Here is a 20,518-nt window from a genome sequence, read left to right on the forward strand (position 1 = left end):
GTGAAATCTGCCCACCGTGGTGGGCCTCAAATCATTTCCACTCCGAAAGATTTATTGTACATTTTACACCCCATCGCTGTGTTTACATTAGGGAAGTGGATGTAAACGAAGTGCGATGGTGAATGTCTTTATGTATATACCTTGGTGTGGTGCATCATGGTAGCAGGATGTGATGAGAGACAATGACAGCCCAGCCCAGCCCGCCTAGCCCAAGCTTGAACCAACCGGGAAATGTTTTGGCACGAGGATCCTACCTGGTTGCACAAATGTGGGAGTGTGGGTAAATGGGTTATAGGGTTAGTATTCTACAGTATACTATAACATTCTATAGTAAGTACTACACATAATCGAGGGAAGCTGTAGTATAGTATTATACAGCATACTACAGTTTACTACCTAATTCTAGAGTAAGTACTGTAGTATTTTTTTAATGTGTGCTACTTCTTGGTTTATGTCCCAAATGGCACCCTATTCCCTATGTAGTGCACTACTATTGACCAAAAGCCCTATGTAGTGCACTACTATTGACCAAAAGCCCTATGTAGTGCACTACTATTGACCAAAAGCCCTATGTAGTGCACTACAATTGACCAAAAGCCCTATGTAGTGCACTACTATTGACCAAAAGCCCTATGTGGTGCACTACTATTGACCAAAAGCCCTATGTAGTGCACTACTATTGACCAAAAGCCCTATGTAGTGCACTATTATTGAACAAAAGCCCTATGTGGTGCACTACTATTGACCAAAAGCCCTATGTAGTGCACTACTATTGACCAAAAGCCCTATGTAGTGCACTACTATTGACCAAAAGCCCTATGTAGTGCACTACAATTGACCAAAAGCCCTATGTAGTGCACTACTATTGACCAAAAGCCCTATGTGGTGCACTACTATTGACCAAAAGCCCTATGTAGTGCACTACTATTGACCAAAAGCCCTATGTAGTGCACTATTATTGAACAAAAGCCCTATGTAGTGCACTACTATTGACCAAAAGCCCTATGTAGTGCACTACTATTGACCAAAAGCCCTATGTAGTGCACTACAATTGACCAAAAGCCCTATGTAGTGCACTACAATTGACCAAAAGCCCTATGTAGTGCACTACTATTGACCAAAAGCCCTATGTGGTGCACTACTATTGACCAAAAGCCCTATGTAGTGCACTACTATTGACCAAAAGCCCTATGTAGTGCACTACAATTGACCAAAAGCCCTATGTGGTGCACTACTATTGACCAAAAGCCCTATGTGGTGCACTACTATTGACCAAAAGCCCTATGTAGTGCACTACTATTGACCAAAAGCCCTATGTAGTGCACTATTATTGAACAAAAGCCCTATGTAGTGCACTACTATTGACCAAAAGCCCTATGTAGTGCACTACTATTGACCAAAAGCCCTATGTAGTGCACTACAATTGACCAAAAGCCCTATGTAGTGCACTACAATTGACCAAAAGCCCTATGTAGTGCACTACTATTGACCAAAAGCCCTATGTGGTGCACTACTATTGACCAAAAGCCCTATGTAGTGCACTACTATTGACCAAAAGCCCTATGTAGTGCACTACAATTGACCAAAAGCCCTATGTGGTGCACTACTATTGACCAAAAGCCCTATGTGGTGCACTACTATTGACCAAAAGCCCTATGTAGTGCACTACTATTGACCAAAAGCCCTATGTGGTGCACTACTATTGAACAAAAGCCCTATGTAGTGCACTACTATTGACCAAAAGCCCTATGTAGTGCACTACAATTGACCAAAAGCCCTATTTAGTGCACTACTTTCTATGGACCCTAGTCACAAGTAGTGCACTACAAAGGGAATAAGGTGCTATTTCGGGTGCAGCACTTCCATGTTGACGACACCAAGCCAGCGCCATCTTGTTTTTTCTCCACCCACACCAGACGCGATCAGGACACGCAGGTTGAAATATCAAAATTTACTTTGAAACAACTATATTAATTTGAGGACAAAAGTCAAAAAACGCATGAAACATTCATGGACATTTATTTAGCTAGCTTGCTGCTGCTAGATCATTTGTCCTGGGATATAAACATCGGGTGGTTGTTTTACCTGAAATGCACAAGGTCCATTTTTATTCTGGATCTTTGTAGAATTTTGACCCATTTTGAGTCAACACGAAATCGTGTGTGTTTCTCGACTCCGACAATTAAACCACAGATTGAGAGGGGAAACATCTGTGGACTTCATTTGACGGTTGGCATCCGACTTTAAGATGCATTACCACCACCAACTGGACTGGAGTGTGGACCTCCGTTCAGCTTTCAGTCACCCACGTGGATATATGCTCCTAACAACCAATGAGGAGATGGGAAAGGCGGGACTTGCAGTGAGTCAAGCGTCAAAAATAGAACCAAGTTGTATTTTAGCGCCTGGCTGCGCAGACGCTCGCAAGCAGTTTGGATGAAATGATTGAATAGTATTTTTCAGCGCTCGTGCACGTAACAGGAGCAGTGTGGTCAGCACGGTAGCTACTTCTCCCACACAGGGAGTTCAGCCACTTGAGATATTAAATGCTCTCTTGAGATGTGCCTCTATTAGCACACAGGTGTAGGATCTTAATTAGACCCGTTTTTCACAGCAGAAAAATATGAATTATTGGCTGGATTATCATGAATATGGACATTTTTGTAGGGGTTGATCCATTTTTAGTCACAGCAAATCAAGCCTGGTATTTTAAAGTAGAAATGACAAACGTAGCAGCCTTTTTAAACCTTGAATACACCACAAGTTTGGACATTTCCTGCAACAACAGGGTGATCAAATTAAGATCCTACATCTGTATTTACCCTATAATAGACCATGAAGTCCCTGAATATTCAACTAACTAACTTTCAATCAAGTCCTTCTTCTTTTTTTACTCAATCATGCAGGATTCGCCCCTTTGATTTGCTCTTTTACTGTGCTTTTAACAACATGACTCAACACATCTTTATTTTTCTTTCAGGCGAGAGTTAGCCTTCTCCATTGACTTTGTTCTAAGTAATGTGTAACATTCAGAGTGACCTGATTTGATGACTGTTTGCATTCCAGGCCACTGAGAGAGAACAAAAGGTAGGTGGCACAGCAAATTGACTGTAATTACAGACTTCCAAATAGAGGCATTCTCAGTACACTGACACAATAAAAGGAATACCTGTTTTAAATGATGACTATTTGGGGTAATAGGATTCCCTCAGGGGGATCAAATGGCACCCTATTCCCTATAAAGTGCACAACGTTTGACCAGGGCTCGTAAGGAATGTGGTGTCATTTGGGATGCACACAGAGACAGAGACCTGATATTTGGGTTGTTCCATGAAAGAGTATAAAAGTATGCATTTTGCACCAATATTGAATTGTATTGAATTGATTGAATATTGAATTTTATTTACTGTTATATTAAATGAAGTGTCCTTTAAAACAGATAAAATATATATTATTTTTTATATAAATCAGATTTTTAATATGAATAAATACTTGCACCCTCTGTGAATTCTAGGTAGATTTTAACCCACTTTACACCAACAGTTTTCACCCTCATTTTTAAGTCCTAGTTATTTTGTTGCTTTGACTAAGTCATTTCTGGATATTATTATTTATTTAATGTGATTAATGATTTGTTTTAAGACATCAAAGGTTGGTTCTACTCATTTGGTTCTACTCTTTTTGGCCATTTTCTGGTATTTTGTGGTTGGATGCTGAATGAGTCAAGCATTACATGTCAACCATGTTGCTCATAGATAGACATGCTAGAAATCTTTTAAACATTTCTGAAAGAAAAGTGTGAAGCTTTCATTCCTGAAAGCCCCTCCCTGTTTCACACAACAAGGCAATTAATGGCTGATTTAAGATGAAATCGTCAACCCTGTTTACAGTCAACCCTGTTTACAGTCAACCCTGTTTACAGTCAACCTTGATACAGTCAACCCTGTTACAGTCAACCCTGTTACAGTCAACCCTGTTTACAGTCAACCCTGTTTACAGTCAACCTTGATACAGTCAACCCTGTTACAGTCAACCCTGTTACAGTCAACCCTGTTTACAGTCAACCTTGTTACGGTCAACCCTGTTTACAGTCAACCCTGTTACAGGCAACCCTGTAGGAGGAGTGGAGGAACACAAGCCACAGTCATAATTAGTCAACCCTGTTACAGTCAACCCTGTTACAGTCAACCCTGTTTACAGTCAACCTTGTTACGGTCAACCCTGTTTACAGTCAACCCTGTTACAGGCAACCCTGTTACAGTCAACCCTGTTTACAGTCAACCCTGTTACAGTCAACCCTGTTACAGTCAACCCTGTTTACAGTCAACCCTGTTACAGTCAACCATGTTACGGTCAACCCTGTTTACAATCAACCCTGTTACGGTCAACCCTGTTTACAATCAACCCTGTTACAGTCAACCCTGTTTACAATCAACCCTGACACAGTCAACCCTGTTTACAGTCAACCCTGTTTACAGTCAACCCTGTTTACGGTCAACCCTGTTTACGGTCAACCCTGTGACAGTCAACCCTGTTTACAGTCAACCCTGACACAGTCAACCCTGTTTACGGTCAACCCTGTTTACGGTCAACCCTGTTATGGTCAACCCTGACACAGTCAACCCTGTTTACGGTCAACCCTGTTAACAGTCAACCCTGTGTACAGTCAACCCTGTCATGGTCAACCCTGTTATGGTCAACCCTGTTACTTTATGTGACTCTTAATAGGAAAACATGTTTTATTAAGTTGAGCATGTGCTCTTCATGGAAACAATATAAAAAATTCAGTAAATAACAACTTTCTTTTCAACAAGTTACATTTCGTGGAATGTCCCATTTATCTCCAGACTGTCTTGTTAAGGTTAAGTAGAGGAGGTAAAGGCCAACTAATTATGACTGTGGCTTGTGTTCCTCCACTCCTCCTGTCTGCCATCCTTCTCTCTGCATGACATATTGCCCCACGGGGGTCACCTGTCAGTCATTGCTGTGACAACGGCCAACCACACAACATCAGACAGTAGGTGGAATGGTTGTTTAGCGTGTAGTCGTAGTGACGGGACAGGTCTCTTGAAATGCTGCTGTTAGAGATCAACCCCCCTCTGGGCTTTCGTCTCAGACAGGTAAAACCTGATTGTGTCTACCAATAGGCTGTCAGTCACAGAACCAGCCATCTGCACTCTGTTAGCCTGACAGCTGCCTTTAACCTCCAATCTCCGACCGTCTCCGTCCCTTTCGCACCACCTCACATCACCTCAGAGACCAGACCAGGTCCAGTGACCAAAGCCAGGGTCAGCTAGACCTGAACTTGGGACTCCACCCAGAGATTCACCTGTATAGCCTCTAAAGAGCTGCTCATCTAACCATCTATCACGTTGGCACATCTCTCCATCTCACTGAGTCACGTTCAGCTTGGCTGGGCATGCATTGTTATCGTCAAGGTCTATGATGCTTTGTGAGTCACAAGTACAAACTGTCAAACTAAACAAACTCGGTTAAAGGAAAATCGTCTGTTAAAAAAGAAAATAGAATATTCAGTGGTTAAGTGATGGTCGCTCATGTTTCGTTGGTGTTCAACGGTGTATTCCTTACAGGAAACACCGTATTCTACTCGAACACCTGTTCTGATTGTACTGTGTAAATGTTACTGGGCTCACCATTAAAATAATAGGAGAGTATGAGACTTAAAGGAAAGAGGTGTAGGTTGGATGTCATAATAAACTTTGTGTTGGACTTTATATTAACCACATGTGAAGTGATGGGCCTTTTCGTCTCCGAGCAGCCTGGTCTCATAGACTGGACAAAACACAGCAAACGTGAATCCGGTACGTTCAAATGAATACGACATGTTATGTTTGGTATGTTTACATTAAGACAGATGGTTAACTTAGGGTAAAAAAAGAACTTGGGGGTGATTGGTCGAGGTGGATGGATGAGCCCAAAGGTTGGGAGTTCGAATCTCATCATGGACAATTTAAGTATTATCAGCTTTTAAACTACTTACGACTTTTTTTTTAGCTAATTTGCAACTCCTCTAACCCTAACCTTAATCATTTTAGCTAACCCTTTCCCTAACCCTAACCCTTTATTAACCTAACCCCTAAACCTAACCCATAGCCTAGCTAATTTAGCTAGCTAACGTTAGCCACCTAGCCACCTAGCAAAAATTTGTAGCATATCATATGTTTGGCAAATACTTAACATATAATGCAAATTGTAATTCGTAACATATCATATGAAATGGGTGATGGACATCCACAAATTAATACATAACATACGAAAAGTAAGATATCATACTAAATGTCTCGGATTTACTTACAGAATAATACGAAATGCTCTGAGACTGCTTTGCGCCGAGTCATGGCCACACCTGCTCAGGTGAAGAGATAGGCCTTCTCCTCTCCGAGTCATGACCACACCTGCTCAGGTGAAGAGATAGGCCTTCTCCTCTTCGAGTCATGACCACACCTGCTCAGGTGAAGAGATAGGCCTTCTCCTCTTCGAGTCATGACCACACCTGCTCAGGTGAACCATGGGACAGTAGTCAGATCAGGATTCCTGTGTACAATTCACAACAGTTACACAATAACCCATAATCACAAAGTGAAAACAGATTTTTAGAAATGTTTGCAAATTTATATATTTATGTTAACAAAAATACCTTATTTAAATAAGTATTCAGACCCTTTGCTATGAGACTCGAAATTGAGCTCAGATGAATCAGGTTTTCATTCACCATCCTTGAGATGTTTCTACAACTTGATTGGAGTCTACCTGTAGTAAATTCCATTGATTGGACATGATTTGGAAAGGCACACACCGGTCTACATAACGTCCCACAGTTGACAGTGGATGTCAGCGCAAAAATCAAGCCATCAGGTTGAAGGAATTATCCGTAGAGCTGCAAGACAGGATTGGGTCGAGGCACAGATCTGGAGAACAGTACCGAAAACTTTCTGCAGCATTGAAGGTCCCCTAAAATAAAGTGGCCTTCTTAAAAAGAAGAAGTTTGGAACCACCAAGACTCTTCCTAGAGCTAACCACCCAGCCAAACTGAGTAATTGGGAGAGAAGGGCCTTGGTCAGGGATGTGACCAAGAACCATATGGTCACTCTGACAGAGCTCCAGAGTTCATCTGCGGAGATGGGAGAACCTTCCAGAAGGACAACCATCTCTGCAGCACTCCACCAATCAGGCCTTTATGGTAGAGTGGCCAGATGGAAGCCACTCCTCAGTAAAAGGCACATGACAGTCCGCTTGGAGTTACCCAAAAGGCACCTAAAGACTCTCAGACCAAGAGAAACAAGATTTTCTGATCTGAAAAAACCAAGATTGAACTCTTTGGCCTGAATGCCTAGCATCACGTCTGGAGGAAACCTGGCACCATCCCTATGGTGAAGCATGGTGTTGGCAGCATCATGCTGTGGGGATGTTTTTCAGCTCCAAGGACTGGGAGACGAGTCAGGATCGAGGGAAAGATGAACGGAGCAAAGTACAGAAAGATCCTTGATGAAAACTTGCTCCAGAGCACTCAGAACCTCAGACTGGGACCAAGGTTCACTTTCCATGAGGACAATGACCCTAAGCACACAGCCAAGACAACGCAGAAGTGGGTTCGGGACAAGTCTCTGAATGTCTTTAAGTGGCCCAGCCAGAGCCCGGACTTGAACCCGATCGAACATCTCTGGAGAGACTTGAAAATAGCTGTGCAGCGACATCCTCATCCAACCTGATAGAGCAAGAGACGATCTTCAGAGAAGAAAGGGCGAAACTCCCCAAATACAGGTGTGCAAAGCTTGTAGCGTCAAACCCAAGAAGACTTTAATGCAAGATTGATGCAAGATGGTGCCGACAGAGATGGCCGCATCGCTTCGCGTTCTTAGGAAATTATGCAGTATTTAGTTTTTTTATGTATTATTACATTGTTGCCCCAGGAAATCTTAAGTCTTATTACATACAGCCAGGAGGAACTATTGGATATAAGAGCAACGTCAACTTACCAACATTACGACCAGGAATACGACTTTCCCGAAGCGAATCCTTGGTTCAGACCACCACCCAGGACAATGTATCTAATCAAAGTAGCCGACCAAAAACAACTCCACCCCAGTCCTAATGCTCCCCTGACCTAGATTCCCTTACAATTAAATGCCGGTCATTTTAACTACCAAGAAGATTCTCGTCAGTCAGCTTTGTACATTCCCCCTCAAGCAGACACCAAGACGGCCCTCAAGGAACCTCACTGGACTCTATGTAAACTGGAAACCATATATCATGAGGTTGAATTTATTGTAGCTGGGGATTTTAACAAAGCAAATTTGAGAACAAGGCTACCTAAATTCTATCAGCATATTTTTTGCACTCGAGCAGTAATACACTCGACCACTGCTACTCTAACTTCCTTGATGCAAAGCCCTCCCCTCCCTCCCTTCGGCAAATCTGACCAAGACGCCATCTTGCTCGCACCGTCTTATAGGCAGAAACTCAAACAGGATGTACCAGTGACGAGAACCATTCAACGTGGGTCTGACCAATCACAAGCCTTGCTTGTTTTGAACATGCGGACTGGAATATGTTCTGATCAGCCTCAGAGAACAACATCGACCTATACGCTGACTCGGTGAGTGAGTTTATAAAGAAGTGCATTGGAGTTGTTGTACCCACTGCGACTATTAAAACCTACCCTAACCCAGAAACCGTGGATGGATGGTGGAATTTGCGCAAAACTGAAAGCGCAAACCACAGCACGTAACCATGGAAAGAGGTTGGGGAATATGGCGGAATGTAAACGTGTAGTTATTCCCTCCGCAAGGCAATCAAACAAGCAAAATGCCGGTACAGGGACAAGGTGGAGTCGCAATTCAACGGCTCAGACACGTATGTGGCAGGATCTACAGAAAATCACGGACCACAAAAATGAAACCAGCCACGTCACAGACACCAACGTCACGCTTCCAGACAAACTAAACACCTTCTTTGCCCGCTTTGAGGATAATACAGTACCACCGTCGCGGCCCGCTAACAAGGACTGTGCCACCCCCCCTCTCCTTCTCCGTTGCCGACGTGAGTAAAACATTTAAACGTGGCAACCCTCGCAAGGCTGCTGGCCCAGATGGCATCTAGCCACGTCCTCGGAGCATGCACAGACCAGCTGGCTGGTGTTTTTTCAGACATATTCAAACTCTCCCTATCCCAGTTTGTTGTGCCCACATGCTTCAAGATGGCAAAAAAAAATTCTGTACCCAAGAAGGCAAAGATAACTGAACAAAATGACTACCACTCCGTAGCACTCACTGTCATCATGAAGTGCTTTGAGAGAATAGTCAAGGATCATATCACCTCTTACTGGCCACCCTAGACCCACTTCAGTTTGCATACCGCCCCAACAGGTCCAAAGTCGACGCAATCGCCATCACACTGCACACTGCCCTATCTCATCTGGACAATAGGAATGCATACAGTTGAAGTCGGAAGTTTACATACACCTTAGCCAAATATATTTAAACTCAGTTTTTCACAATTCCTGACATTTAATCCTAGTAAAAATTCCCTGTTTTATGTCAGTTAGGATTACCACTTTATTTTAAGAATGTGACATGTCAGAATAATAGTAGAGATAATTATTTATTTCAGCATTCCCAGTGGGTCAGAAGTTTACATACACTCAATTAGTATTTGGTAGCATTGCCTTTAAATTGTTGAACAAGGGTCAAACGTTTTGGGTTGCCTTCCACAAGCTTCCCACAATAAGTTGGGTGAATTTTGGCCCATTCCTCCTGACAGAGCTGGTGTAACTGAGTCAGGGTTGTAGGTCTCCTTGCTCGCACACGCTTTTTCAGTTCTGCACACAAAATGTCTATAGAATTGAGGTCAGGGCTTTGTGATGGTCACTCCAATACCTTGACTTTGTTGTCCTTAAGCCATTTTGCCACAACTTTGGAAGTATGCTTGGGGTCATTGTCCATTTGGAAGACCCATTTGCGACCAAGCTTTAACTTTTAACTTTTAACTTTTAACTGATGTCTTGAGATGTTGCTTCAATATAGCCACATACTTTTCCTGCCTCATGATGCCATCTATTTTGTGAAGTGCACCAGTCCCTCCTGCAGCAAAGCATCCCCACAACATGATGCTGCCACCCCCGTAATTCACGGTTGGGATGGTGTTCTTCGGCTTGCAAGCCTCCCCCTTTTTCCTCCAAACATAACAATGGTCATTATGGCCAAACAGTTATATTTTTGTTAATCAGACCAGAGGACATTTCTCCAGAAAGTACAATCTTAGTCCCCATGTGCCGTTGCAAACCGTAGTCTGGATTTTTTTATGGCAGTTTTGGAGCAGTGGCATCATCCTTGCTGAGCGGCCTTTCGGTTTATGTCGAAATAGGACTCGTTGACTGTGGATATAGATACTTATGTACCTGTTTCCTCCAGCGTCTCTACAAGGTCATTTGCTGTTGTTCTGGGATTGGTTTGCATTTTTCGCACCAAAGTACGTTCATTGTTAGGAGACAGAACACGTCTCCTTCCTGAGAGGTATGACGGCTGCGTGGTCCCATGGTGTTTATACTTGCGTACTATTATTTGTACAGATGAACGTGGTACTTTCAGGCGTTTGGAAATTGCTCCCAAGGATGAACCTGACTTGTGGAGGTCTACAATTTCTTTTGATTTTCCCATGATGTCAAGCAAAGAGGCACTGAGATTGACGGTAGTTCTTGAAATACATCCACAGGCACACCTCCAATTGACTCAAATTATGCATTTAGCCTATCAAAAGATTCTAAAGCCATGACATAATTTTCTGGAATTTTCCAAGCTGTTTAAAGACACAGTCAACTTAGTGTATGTAAACTTCTGACCCACTGGAATTGTGATACAGTGAATTATAAGTTAAATAATGTTAACAATTGTTGGAAAAATTTGTGTCATGCACAAGTAGATGTCCTAACCGACTTTCCAAAACTATAGCTTGTTAACCATACATTTGTGGAGTGGTTGAAAAACAAGTTTTAATGACTCCAACCTAATTGTATGTAAACGTCCGACTTCAACTGTAAGTAAGAATGCTGTTCATTGACTATAGCTCAGCTTTCAACACCATAGTGCCCTCCAAGCTCATCATCAAGATGGAAGCCCTGTGTCTCAAACCTGCCCTGTGCAATTGGGTTCTGGACTGTCTGACAGGCCGCCCCCAGGTGGTGAAGGAAGGAAACAATATCTCTACTTCGCTGATCCTCAACACTGGGGCCCCACAAGGGTGCGTGCTCAGCCCCCTGCTGTACTCCCTGTTCACCCATGACTGCGTGGCCAAGCACGCCTCCAACTCAATCATCAAGTTTGCAGACGACACAACAGTAGTGGGCTTGATTACCAACACTGACGAGACAGCCTACAGGGAGGAGGTGAGGGCACTCTGAGTGTGGTGTCAGGAAAACAACCTATCACTCAGCATCAACAAAACTAAGGAAATGATCATGGACTTCAGGAAACAACAGAGGGAGCACCCCCTATCCACATCGAAGGGACAGAGGTGGAGAAGGTGGAAAGTTTTAAGTTCCTTGGCGTACACATCACAGACAAACTGAAACAGTGTGGTTAAGAATGCGCAACAACACCCAAAACCATGACAAACTTTTACAGATGCACAATCGAGAGCATCCTGTCAGGCTGTATCACAGCCTGGTACGGCAACTGCACCGCCCTCAACTGCAAGGCTCTCCAGAGGTTGGTGCGGTCTGCATAACGTATCACCGGGGGCAAACTACCTGCCCTCCATGACACCTACACCACCCAATGTCACAGGAAGGCCATAAAGATCATCAAGGACAACAACAACCCGAGCCACTGCCTGTTCATACCATTACCATCCAGAAGGCAAGGTCAGTACAGGTGCATCAAAGCTGGGACTCAGAGACTGAAAAACAGCTTTTATCTCAAGGCCATCAGACTGAAAAACAGCTTCTATCTCAAGGCCATCAGACTGCTAAACAGCCATCACTAACTCAGAGAGGCTGCTGCCTACATTGAGACCCAATCACTGGCCACTTTAATAAATGGACCACTAGTCACTTTAAACAATGCCACTCTAAATAATGCCACTTTAATAATGTTTACATATCTTACATTACTCATATCATATGTATATACTGTATTTTATACCATCTATTGCATCTTGCCGCTCGGCCATCGCTCATCCATATTCTCATTCACCCCTTTAGATTTGCGTGTATTAGGTAGTCGTTGGGGTATTGTTAGATTACTTGTTAGATATTACTGCACTGTCGGAACTAGAAGCACAAGCATTGTGCTACACTCGCATTAACATCTGCTAACCATGTGTATGTGACCAATAAAATGTAATTTGGTTTGGATTTGATTTGACTCGAGGCTGTAATCGCTGCCAAAGGTGCTTCAACAAAGTACTGAGTAAAAAGGTCTGAATACTTGTGTTTTTGCTTTGTCATATTGGGTATTACGTGTAGATTGAGGAGGAAAAAAGTCAAAGGGGGCTTGAATACTTTCAGAATGCACTCTAGGTCTCAGTACATACTTCAATAGCTTCATAGCTGTTCTGAAGGCTTAGCAAATTAACACTGTAGTTGCATTCCAAATGACTTCCTATTCCCTATTGAGTGCCCTACTTTTGACCAGTTTTCGTAGGGCACTAGTCAAATGTAGTTCACTACATAGGGTATATGATGACAATTAAGACACATCCTGTTTTTCCTCCACAGCTAATGGACATAATATTTTCCTTGCAGTTGCAAATGTTTGCATTGTGTCATCATGTAGTCATCCATGGTTGGCTTGTCATAACAGACAGCATCGCTTCGCAGCATTGGCTGAGCAGTAACAAAACAGGGTGGCGTTTGGTGGCCGAGGCCTGATCGTTTTTGACACGGCTTTTCAGATTTCAAAATGTGAATACTCTTTTAAAGTCTCAGGTGAATCACCGGAGATCACGTCTCTGAAGAGGGCAGGCTTGTTGTTTTATGAGAACCACTGTCCACATCTCAACTGTGGTCCTTTTCTCTCTCTCTCTCTCTCTCTCTCTCTCTCTCGCCTACATCCAAACACTAACCAAAGAAAACATGAACGGTAAGGAATTCAGAAGCAATATTTTGAGTTCTCGTAAAAGAACACGGAGACATTCATTCACATATAAATAATTTAACAATTTAAACTCTGACTCATCAGACCAAGTCACACTCTGTTTTGTCTCCATGGCAACACTGCTGCTGCCTACTGTGTCTCTGTTGCCGTGGATTCCATCCTCTCTGTTGATTTTTCAATAATCACCATGCACTAACCATGATCTTCATCTCTTCACATCTCTCTCTCTCCTCCTCTCCTCTCCTCTCCTCTCCTCTCCTCTCCTCTCCTCTCCTCTCCTCTCCTTTCCGCTCCTCTCCGCTCCGCTCCGCTCCTCTCCTCTCCTCTCCGCTCCGCTCCTCTCCTCTCCTCTCCGCTCCTCTCCTCTCCTCTCTTCTCCTCTCCTCTTACCGATCCTTGGTTCTGTCCTTCATTTCCTAAACACTCACCTCTCCATATCTTCACCTTTACCAATCATTTTGGGTTTGACTGAAACTGAAACTGCCCTCCAACCCTACTCTACCAACCCTGTCCCACAAAAAAACATACCCCTTAATGGTCACTCCCCTTGCCACACGCCAAATTGGACTCATACCCCCACCCTTCTTCCCTAATCCTAACCCTGACACCCAAACCTAACCCCACTGCCCTAATCCCTAAACCTAACTCCACCTACCCCCCCCCCCCACCTCCCCACCTTAGCTTCGTATGAAGGCCAGGCGTGTTAGTGCCCCCTCCCCCTCCCCCAGCAGATCTGCAGACAGCCGCATCGCCAACCAATCATATTCAGCCATACACAGCTATACCTTACCCCTTCATTAACCACTGTTCCTAGGTCAGTCAGCCAGTCATCATAACCAGCCAGTCAGTCAGACCTCTACACAGACCTCGACTCAGGTAGACCTTTACCCTAGTCACTGGTACACAGTCAGGTCTTATTACCGTTCCACTTACAGTTAAAGTTGGGACGCAATGTAAGGACTGAGCCTAGATCAGTGGTTAGGAGTGAACCTTTATCTTGAGTAGCCAGGTACTCTCCAGGGCCCCAGTCACCTCCTACTTCCTGTCACCCTGCCACTTCTCTCTCTCTCATCTCATTCGCTGGCTGTGTCTGTCAATCACCCACTCACACACTCACGCTGCTTTTCATGCTGTTGTCATGGTTATAGGGGGAAGTTGTTGTCAGGATATTGTTCTCTCAGGTGCGAGACAGTGTTTACTGTAGAGTACACTACATACAATACGATAGTACTACTTTGTTTAATTCAACAGAGGCACAAACAATAAAATATGTTCTGTGAGTATTTATTTGTCTGAGTATTGAATTTGTGACTTCACTGTGGTGTTTGATATACTGTCTACTCCCTCTTCCACATCCCCCTCCTCCTCATTCCCCCCCCTCTTCCTCCTTCTCCTCCTCCTCCTCCTCCTCCTCCTCACAAATACGGTTGTATCAATTTGCTTTTGTTATGTCAACCTATACTATGCCTGGCCGTGTCTGGGGAGATCTGTGGATACATATACATGAGTTTTGCCGGCAGAGTCCTCCTGGCCAATTTAGGCCTGGGGGTTGGAGGTGAGGACACAAGGGGATGGATAGAGAATGGAAGGGCAGGCATCAGACTGGGGTCCTAATAGAACTGCCTGTTAACAAGGCTTTACTCTGATGTCCTCACCTCCGCTCTGCTTCCTGACTGTCTTCTCTGCATAATTTCCGCACGCTTTTCTTTAAAAAAAAAATGTAGTCTGAACCTCGCTGCGTCTCGATCGACTGCCGACCTGGACAGGGTTAAAGACAGACATTCTCTCGCCCTCATTTGTGCAGCCGTAGGACAGGAAGCTCTCTTGGTAGCTACGTAGGTATATTTGCTCTGTGCTTTTTATACCCCCTTCTCCATCTTGGAGAGATGCCTTGTTAAGCTGCTGCCAATCATTGTCAGAGTGGCCTTGTCTTCCTGAGGGGGAGAGTTTTGTTATGGTCTGTTTGTCTCCACACAAAAAAAAAAAAATGAGTATAAAAAAACTGCCAGACAGGTCTCGAAGAGATTACATCTCAAAACTAGTATTGTTATTTTTCGACTTTTCTCATGCGTTCCTTAAACCAACCCCCACACAGACAAGATAAACAGATAGACAGACAGACAGACAGACAAAGTCAGACAGGCAGACAGACAAGTCAGTCAGACAGACAGACAGACAGACAGAGGTGCACAAAGGTGCAGCTGTTTCTCTGAAGGAGGGCTTGGTGGGTAAGAGGTCAAACAGTTTCCTTGTGTCTCAGGTTGCGTACCAAATAGCAGCCTATTCCCTATATAGTGCACTACTATAGCACCCTATTCCCTATACAGTGCACTACTATAGCACCCTATTCCCTACATAGTGCACTACTATAGCACCCTATTCCCTACATAGTGCACTACTATAGCACCCTATTCCCTATATAGTGCACTACTATAGCACCCTATTCTCTATATAGTGCACTACTATAGCACCCTATTCCCTATATAGTGCACTACTTTAGACCAGAGCCCTAATGGGATATATAGTACACTACTATAGACCAGAGCCCTATTCCCTATATAGTGCACTACTTTAGACCAGAGCCCTAATGGGATATATAGTACACTACTATAGACCAGAGCCCTATTCCCTATATAGTGCACTACTTTAGATCAGAGCCCTAATGGGATATATAGTACACTACTATAGACCAGAGCCCTATTCCCTATATAGTGCACTACTTTAGACCAGGGCCCTATTCCCTATATAGTACACTACTTTAGATCAGAGCCCTATTCCCTATATAGTGCACTACTTTAGACCAGGGCCCTATTCCCTATTTAGTGCACTACTTTTGACCAGAGCCCTATTCCCTATATGGTGCACTACTTTAGACCAGGGCCCTATTCCCTATATAGTGCACTACTTTAGATCAGAGCCCTATTCCCTTAATAGTGCACTACTTTAGACCAGGGCCTTATTCCCTATATAGTGCACTACTATAGACCAGGGCCCTATTCCCTATAGAGTGCACAACTTTAGATCAGAGCCCTATTCCCTATATAGTGCACTACTTTAGACCAGGGCCTTATTCCCTATTTAGTGCACTACTTTTGACCAGAGCCCTATTCCCTATATAGTGCACTACTTTAGATCAGAGCCCTATTCCCTATATAGTGCACTACTTTAGACTAGGGCCTTATTCCCTATTTAGTGCACTACTTTTGACCAGAGCCCTATTCCCTATATAGTGCACTACTTTAGATCAGAGCCCTATTCCCTATATAGTGCACTACTTTAGACCAGGGCCCTATTCCCTATATAGTGCACTACTTTAGATCAGAACCCTATTCCCTATATTGTGCACTACTTTAGATCAGAGCCCTATTCCCTATATAGTGCACTACTTTAGATCAGAGCCCTATTCCCTATATAATGCACTACTTTTGACCAGAGCCCTATTCCTTATATAGTGCACTACTTTAGATCAGAGCCCTATTCCCTATTTAGTGCACTACTTTAGATCAGAGCCCTATTCCCTATATAGTGCACTACTTTAGACCAGGGCCCTATTCCCTATATAGTGCACTACTTTAGATCAGAACCCTATTCCCTATATTGTGCACTACTTTAGATCAGAGCCCTATTCCCTATATAGTGCACTACTTTAGATCAGAGCCCTATTCCCTATATAGTGCACTACTTTAGACCAGGGCCCTATTCCCTATATAGTGCACTACTTTAGATCAGAACCCTATTCCCTATATTGTGCACTACTTTAGATCAGAGCCCTATTCCCTATATAGTGCACTACTTTAGATCAGAGCCCTATTCCCTATATAGTGCACTACTTTAGATCAGAGCCCTACTCCCTATATAGTGCACTACTTTAGATCAGAGCCCTATTCCCTATATAGTGCACTACTTTAGATCAGAGCCCTATTCCCTATATAGTGCACTACTTTAGATCAGAGCCCTATTCCCTATATAGTGCACTACTTTTGACCAGAGCCCTATTCCCTATATAGTGCACTACTTTAGACCAGGGCCCTATTCCCTATATAGTGCACTACTTTAGATCAGAGCCCTATTCCCTATATAGTGCACTACTTTAGACCAGAGCCGATAGGACAGAAGTAGTGTGTGGAAAGGGTTCCATTCAGGAAGCAGGCACAGAGTTGATCAGATTTCCTGCTGCAGGGCCTTGGATGGCGTGCTGTCCTGTTGGGTGTTCCTATGCTAAAGTAAACTCACGTCCATTACAGATCCTCCACAGCAGGCTGACTCTAGCCCGACCAGCAACGTAGTAGCACCTCTGTTTACCCATGTCTTTAGTAACCGTTCAGGACTCCACTGGCTAGGGTTATGACTCTCCTGCTTCAAATCAAATCAAATGTATTTATATAGCCCTTCGTACATTAGCTGATATCTCAGAGTGCTGTACAGAAACCCAGCCTAAAACCCCAAACAGCAAGCAATGCAGGTGTAGAAGCACGGTGGCTAGGACAAACTCCCTAGAAAGGCCAAAACCTAGGAAGAAACCTAGAGAGGAACCAGGCTATGTGGGGTGGCAAGTCCTCTTCTGGCTGTGCCGGGTGGAGATTATAACAGAACATGGCCAAGATGTTCAAATGTTCATAAATGACCAGCATGGTCGAATAATAATAATCACAGGCAGAACAGTTAAAACTGGAGCAGCAGCACGGCCAGGTGGACTGGGGACAGCAAGGAGTCATCATGCCAGGTAGTCCTGAGGCATGGTCCTAGGGCTCAGGTCCTCCGAGAGAGAGAAAGAAAGAGAGAAAGAAAGAATTAGAGCATACTTAGAGCATAATTCACACAGGACACCGAATAGGACAGGAGAAGTACTCCAGATATAACAAACTGACCCTAGCCCACCGACACATAAACTACTGCAGCATAAATACTGGAGGCTGAGACAGGAGGGGTCAGGAGACACTGTGGCCCCATCCGATGACATGGGTTAGGGTTGGTTAGGGTTAGGACTCCTTTGGTTAGAGTTATGACTCTCCTGGTTAGGGTTAGGACTCCCCTGATTGGCCTTCTGACCTATAGGGGCTGAATCCTTACTTTACAGATTTAGGCATAACTCACTTATTTTTTCCGCACACATTTTTTTGTGTGTGATTTTTGTTGTTGTCCCTTAATGTACCCTTTATTTAACCAGGAAGTCACATTGAGGTCAGAATATCTCTTTTACAAGGGTGGCCTGGTTCAAAGGTCATTATTAGGCTTACTTTACATATAAACTATCTAACCAGCTACTCATCCAGACTTTCCAAAATGAGTGCTTGTCAATATCAGATCATCTCTCCGTTTCAGTAAAAGCAATTCATTTCAAGAAGTGTTTTGGAGATAAGAGTTAAGGGTCAGGGATATGATTGGTCTAGAGAAGGATGCATTACATTGACTTTCTATTAATACGCTCGATCATTTGACGATGAGAGAAATACTAAACGAAAGGTTGCTGGTTCGAATCCCCGAGCTGACAAGGCTAAAAAAAAAATTAAAAAAATCTGTCGTTCTGCCCCTGAGCAAGGCAGTTAACCCACTGTTCCCCGGGCATCCCGAAGACGTGGATGTCGATTATGGCAGCCCCCCACCACCTCTCTGATTCAGAGGGGTTGGGTTAAATGCGGAAGACACATTTCAGTTGAATGCATTCAAATGTGCATCTGACTAGGTTTCCCCCTTAATGATGTGGCTGTGTAGGGACAACGTATGCCTGATGTTTCTACTTTGAACGTGTATTAGAAATGTCTTTATTTTCCCATATACTGGCATAATCTCTCTCTCTCTCTCTCTATCTCTCTCTATATATATATATATATATATTTAATGTATGTATTGTTGTACTCAAATGGCTGAGGCAATTCTATGTTTATTTTAAATATATCGAATACATTTTAATTAGTCATTCAGCCTACAGTAAAAAAAAAAACAATTACAGATTTTGATCATTCGGAAGATACTCTGATTCTCAGCCTGTCTCAGCCAGTCTCAGCCTGTCTCAGCCTGTCTAAATGACAGACCCAGAACATGAACATCTCTGTCTGTCAGGTGACAGACCCAGAACATGAACATCTCTGTCTTTCAGGTGACAGACCCAGAATGGGAACATCTCTGTCTATCAGGTGACAGACCCAGAACGGGAACATCTCTGTCTATCAGGTGACAGACCCAGAACATGAACCCCCCTCTCTCTTTGATGTCTTTGTTCAACAAGCCCATCCCTGGATGGACAAATCCCTACAATGCAAAGCAGGCTAAGAACACAGGCACCCAGGAAAGTCACAGGTCTTTGTGTCATACAAACATTTCCTTGACCAGGCTGCTCCATGTGTATGTGGTGTAGTGACTGGGGAGCATCCAGGAAGTAATTGGCCTGGTCTAGATCCCTTGTTGACGTCTCTCCCATGGGAGTCTCTTACATGCATATGGACCTCATGGGTGGATTCGGATGGATTGCCACGCATGGAGAATGCGTAAAGGCTGGAAGGAAGCAACCAAAAGGGTACATAAGTTCAAGGGAGGAAGAGAAGAAGAAGAATTTATTGCAGGTAATTTCAGCGGTATGTCTCATGATCGTATACAGAGAAAGTGTTTTGTTTTACTTGGAGTGAAGCCGTGATGTTAAATGTCACTGTTTTTCATTCTATAATTTAGGTGAGTTAAAAAAAAAATGAAAAAAAATGTTTTAAATCTTCTCGTTTCAAAACCTGTTTTATTATTTTTAAATAAAAAAAACACACTGTATATGTTCAAAATAATTATCTTTCAAGTAAACAAAAGGTAAGAAATAGAGCTATCACTTCCGTTGTTTCCTGTTATAATCCAAAATTCAAAAGGATGTCATACTGTAAATTGGTTGCCATACTGTAAATTGGTTGCCATACTGTAAATTGGTTGTCATATGGTGTAACAGTTGGTTGTCATACTGTAAATTGGTTGTCATGCTGTAAATTGGTTGCCATACTGTAAATTGGTTGTCATACTGTAAATTGGTTGTCATACTGTAAATTTGTTGCCATACTGTAAATTGGTTGTCATATGGTGTAACAGTTGGTTGTCATACTGTAAATTGGTTGTCATGCTGTAAATTGGTTGCCATACTGTAAATTGGTTGTCATACTGTAAATTGGTTGCCATACTGTAAATTGCTTGTCATGCTGTAAATTGGTTGCCATACTGTAAATTGGTTGCCATACTGTAAATTGGTTGTCATATGGTGTAACAGTTGGTTGTCATACTGTAAATTGGTTGTCATGCTGTAAATTGGTTGCCATACTGTAAATTGGTTGTCATATGGTGTAACAGTTGGTTGTCATACTGTAAATTGGTTGTCATGCTGTAAATTGGTTGCCATACTGTAAATTGGTTGTCATGCTGTAAATTGGTTGCCATAC

Source organism: Oncorhynchus mykiss, chromosome 10 (genome assembly GCF_057628025.1).
Source record: "Oncorhynchus mykiss isolate SJ-2025 chromosome 10, ASM5762802v1, whole genome shotgun sequence".
NCBI classification, from domain to species: Eukaryota; Metazoa; Chordata; class Actinopteri; order Salmoniformes; family Salmonidae; genus Oncorhynchus; species Oncorhynchus mykiss.